This window comes from Apium graveolens, chromosome 10 (genome assembly GCF_009905375.1).
Source record: "Apium graveolens cultivar Ventura chromosome 10, ASM990537v1, whole genome shotgun sequence".
Classification (NCBI taxonomy): Eukaryota; Viridiplantae; Streptophyta; class Magnoliopsida; order Apiales; family Apiaceae; genus Apium; species Apium graveolens.
In genome coordinates, this window is record NC_133656.1 from 64,122,923 (window position 1) to 64,128,863 (window position 5,941).

The window sequence follows — 5,941 nt, forward strand, 5'->3', positions numbered from 1 at the left end:
CTTCGAAAGTATTTCTAAAATTACTAATTATCCGGAGAGTGATTGTCATGTATATAAGTCATATATCCTATTGGTGATTATTCAAGGATAATTATAAATATTTAAGTGCTAGTATCTAACTCATAGATATTTAATACTTATTTATTTAATATTTATTTTGGGTAGTATGGAGTATGGAAATTGAATCAATTCAATAATTTTATTTGCTCCATAATTCAAACTATCTTAAAATAAATAAGCAACATGATTGATCATAACTAAATCTGTTAACGATTGATATCTAGTATATTAATTGTAACTAAACTGTTATAAGTTAATTGCGAGACTTTGGTTTTAGTGAATTTATCAACTCATATATCAAGAATTCACTACAATTAAAATCATGATTGTATCATGATTAGTTGTGTACTAATTTTTAACTTATATCAGCTAATAATATTTAGTTAATAGTTTAACTACAAACTAATTGTGAAGTATTAGTATTTGTGGCATTACTTAGAACTCCTCTAAGTAATCAATGATTATTCTCAGTCACTTATACTAATATACAAAGTGTGGAAATCTTTCTTAAATTACAACTATGGTTATTGTGTTTGATGCTTTATTAGAGATAACCATATGTTGTCAACTTAGAATAATCTTTATACTTATTTGCAAATTCCTTAACACTTTGATAATAAATGCCATACTCAACGGATTAAAATATATGGAACTTAGAATATATTTTCTAAGATTGCAAATAAGACAATGTTGGTTAATGTTGCTTTATTTATCGAACCAATATTATCTGAGATATTACATTTGTTAGGAGTTAACAATTATATAGAATATGAAATTGAATGCTAGTGTCTATTTGAAAGATAATTGGTATTTAATTATTGATATCTTATTCTAATATATTTGAATTATGATGTTAGACAATTCCATGTTAAATCAGTTTCGTGATTTAAATTATATTAAAGTAGGGTGCAACAGAATTATTGGAATCTAAAGTATTTGACAAGTATCAGTCAATGATATATTGTTAATATTTTGTTGCAGATAATTGTGAGATTTTAAGTTCTAGTGGATCTATATGTGTTGTTTTATCTGAAAAATTCACTCCAATTTAAAATCAGCAGTATAGTCGGTCTTATTAAGATTATTTATTAACAAACAATGTTGTTGATAATAATTTTATAAAGATAGATTATGGAGCTTTTGACCTGAATGAGAATTGCTTAGACTTTACCCTAAGTGATCAATGTTTTTCTAAAAACTCATTCAGATTAAAAGATAAAATCTTTCTTTATCTTTTTTTAATACTGCTAAGTCATGAGTCTGAGTCTTTTTCATATTAAAAGACATGATTATTTATCTCTTTATGCATAAAAAAGACTTGTGCAATCAAACAGTTTTAAGAGAAAAATCAAACTTCTTTTTATAGTGGTGATTTCTTATTTCATTAAAATCTTTTGAGATCACTATTGTACATCATTCTCTCAAAGATTAAATGCATGATTTTCATTCATTATAGTTTCATGTGCATTCTATCTACTGTGTTATATGCTTGACAATGTAGGTTCAGCCTAAGGAAGGTTCTGAAGTCAACCCAGCAGCTCTATCTCCTATAAATTTGAGTAGTATCAAACTGAGGCAACTGCTAGCCCCCATACATCTTCTCAAAAAGATGTAATGGCTGAAAAGGCACAAAAATAGTTACTAGATTCATCCTCTCAACAAGGTGCATCTATTAAAATTCGGTTGTCGGCCAGGGTATCTGATGTAGTGTCACCACCTCAAACATAAACAATTCTTGATGCACAAGGATAGATTACACACACAAAGGAAGAGTTGACGAAAACAAGAGTTTCGGCCATTTTACGGTCAGATTCGATTGTTCAAGGTTCTTTAGTGGACCAATTACCTTTACAGGTGTTAGGAGAAGATACTGCTCCAATAGCCATATGTCATTGGTTAGTGTCTACCTCCCCAGGCTTAAATCCCCTGGATGCATCTGCGGATAATGGATCTGACATAGGTGCAGATTGGCAACTTGTTGACAATGATTCAGATTTACCTTATGAGTTGCAAGGATATGTCTTCACATACATTAGAAGGAAACCTTGATCTTTATGCTACATTCTTTGGATCATCGTTTACCTTCCCAGAGTTCAAATATGAAATCTTAAAAGGGAAACTAGCAACTTGTAGATTATGATTCAGATTCATCTAACGAGTCTAACAAGGATGGAGATTTGCGAACTCCCATTGCACCACCTGTGACCTCCTTAAGGATGGCTAAGGTGATTTTCCTTGTAGGTACAGCTGGATTTTGGAGCTATGAGAGGAGTGATACACTTGTGAGAATGAGTGTAAACACGAGTGGAAAGAAGAGTGAAATACTTGTGAGGTACACAAAATAGAATCACACACTCACAGTGAGGAAGAAAGAGAAAAAATTCCATATCCCTAAACATGGTTCTTGATACTTCGGGTCTCCAATCTGTTTATGATTGGAACCTAACTCTTAGGGACCTAACATTTACAGATTGGATTAGAATACTTCGGGACCTAACAAGTTCGGGACCTAATAATAGCTAACAATTGGTAACAATTGGTGATCACACGGTTGGGAGGTATAAGGAGTTGGGAATATTGGTTAACATGATGGTCAACGGTGAAGCCATTTCAGCAACATTTAAAGGGACATGGTTGATCAGAATCTGACTTGTTATTTCTTTTCCAACCAAGTAAAATTTGAGAACTCCGTCAGACGACAACATACATTCCTTCTCTAAGGGGGAGATAAAAGCTTAAATAATAGTTTTGAGGATTCCTCAACTAAGGGGGAGAAATAGCAGGCGGGAGGAAAAAGGTAAAGCATATGTACATCACACCACACCATTGTTGTTTGAAACTACAGATCCTATTATACGGGAGAGGTGGTAAACACGTAGGTGATTTCCTATTTATCAGAAAAAGTGGTTTGGTTCAACACTGTTCTTTATAAGGGGAGTAGCTGTTTTTCAAAAAGGGAGTACCATTGGTTTTTATCTGTGGATCCTATTGAACGGGAGAGGTGGTAAACGAAGGTGATCTCCTTTAAGCAGTGGACTCTCATAGGGGGAAAAACAAGAGAGATATGTGCTTCTCAATAGGAAATGTGGTTGTACAAAAGAAGCTGCTGATGATTACTTCAAGATTGAGAAGTATTATCTGGAAGAGATTTGAAGAACCAAGGAAATAAAGATGAAACTACTTGAAGATCATTTTAGTGCTAGAGGAACATGCATCTTTTATTTCAATCACTCAAGAAATCTAAAAATGCAGTATTTGATCCAGAAAACCAGTAGCATTATTTACAAGTCCTGGTACTTTACTTTTTTAGTTTTTAGTTGAGTTATCCTCTCTATTTAATTTGTTTGTTAGGTTTAACAATCAAATAGGGGGAGATTTTTGGTGAGACTGCGTAGCTGTATGAACATTTATGTGATAACTCAACACGGGAACAACACCAAAACAGGACAGGCTAATAATACTACGACTACACAAGAAATCAGAAGAAATAAAGACAAGGAAAATACAAAGAATCAAAAGATTAAAAGAAAGATTGAAGTCTGTTTACAGGTCACTAAAAGAAGTTCATTAATATATTGATGCCTCAGTCAAGAATAAAGGTTAAAGACTTTCAGGGTTTCAGAAATGATGAAGATTCAGTGTATAAGTGCTACCGGAAGATTTCAGTGTATTGGCATTGATTGAAGATAGACAGTGTATGAAGCATAGGAATCTGAAGAATTAAAGACATGGTATAGAAAGAGGTTAAAGAAGACAGCTGCAATCTTGAAGTTATACTCACTGAAAGGAGTTTACTTATATGTTCAAGCGTCAGTGAAGAACAATGAATGAAGTATTCAAGATTGTAGTAGCAATGATGACGTTGTCTAAAGTACCAGAAAGGATTCCAGTGAAAGTACATTTATTTATTGACAGTCAGTGTCCGAAGCGATGAAGTTGTTGCAAGATTAGCAATATAATCAAGGATATAATACGAAGACCTGAATTGAAGCTAGTTTTCTGTGAACCAGACCAGTTGCACTATGCGTCAGTGATTTATGAAAGGAATCTGAGTATTATCATTAAAAAGATTGTTAAGTAAGGATTCGTATCTGGATATGGTAGATATATGGTTTATACGAAGACTTAGAGAGAAGACTTGAAGACAGGACAGTTTAAGGGTTAAAGCAATCTACAAAAATTAAGTCAAAGTGATCACTACCTTGTAGTAGGAGTCACCCTGATCAGTATATTGAATATCAGAATCAATATCCTGCTAATACAGTTCAATATTTGATTACAGGAACTGATCTTGACTTGGTACGAGCCTCAGGGAAGAAACAGGAACAAAAATAAAATTCTAAGTGCATGTATGCATACAAGGATCGCAAGTAACTCATGCAGGAAATATTTCTAAGGCAAAAATTCCCCCTTGGTACTCTAGGTCGCAAGTAAGTCTTTCACTAATACAACAGAAGTCGCAAGTAACTAATGCATGCCAAGAAACTAAGTAAAAATCCTCCTCCTAGCTCCCTTGGTCACAAGTAATTCATACAAGGAGATTTTTCTAAGGAAAAACCCTTCCCTAGGTATGCTTGGTCGCAAGTAACTCTCCCAAGAAGGCATTAGGTCGCAAGTAACTTGATACAAGGGGTTATGGTCGCAACTAACTCCCTACAAGGAGTAGAGATCGCAAGTAACTCTTTCCCTTGGTAAATAAGGTTGCAAGTAACTCATTTCCTTGGTAAAGGGAGTCACAAGTAACTCCTACAAGGAGCTTATGGTCATAAGTAACTTGCTAGGTTGAATTTGGCTAAGGCAAAGTTCACTCCAAGGATTTATGGTCACAAGCAACTTGTTATGTTGAAAATTTTCTAAGGCAAAGCCTCCTAGCTTCCCAAGGTCACAAGTAACTCTCAGCAACAAAATTCATTGATTTTATTCATTTGATTTATGTGGTAAACAAATTACCATGTAATTCATTTTGAATATAAAGCCTACACTACAGCAACAATTCAGTTGGATTGTTCCTGAGTTTTTATCTTCTTCTCTAAAACAACGAGAGCTGATAAAACCAAGCAGCAACGATTTACAGAGAAGCTCAAGCACCTTTAATATCCGTTTAACTTCTCACCGGAGTAATGTTATAATGCGCAGTTTAACTCTTGTATATTCATAGGGGCATTATAATCGTTATCCGGTAATTAAATTCTTGGACAAACTCAAAGCTAGATCATTGTATAGGATTTGATTTGTAAATCTTTGTAGAAGCTAGGAACTTTGTTGTTCTTAGATTGTAGCCAGTTAATTTATTTACCGGAGTGTAGCAACACCCTCGCGGATTTATATATGAATATATATTTCCCCGAATATCTTGTGTTCCACGTTTTATTTTTCCAATCACTATTCACCTTAAGAACACGGAACCACTAACCGGACACTAAATTTTATATCCGCAAAAGATTCGCAAGAATTTTTTAATTTGGTTTAATTTGGTGAGTATCGTATTCAACCCCCCTTTCTACGATACTTCGGGACCTAACAACTACTTTCTTCTACGTGTAATTTATGTTCTTCACCTGCAGGTATGTGTATACAATCCAATTTCTTCATTTTGTACCTTTGTTATGTAGTTTGGCTCAATTTCGTTGCATGTTTCATAATTACACTGTTTCCATTATTTTTTGTTTATTTTCTCACTATTTGAAAATGAATCAGACTGTTGTTGTTCTATTCTCTGTTTGAGCGAACATTATTAAGTTTAAGTATAAGTTTTGCGTAATATTTTATTTGTGTGTATTAGGACATGTAGTAAAATGTTAAATTTCTACATTTGTTCTTAGATATGGAGCCTATTCCATGTTTCACAAAACTGCTCAATGCGACGGACTGTTCTTCAAAT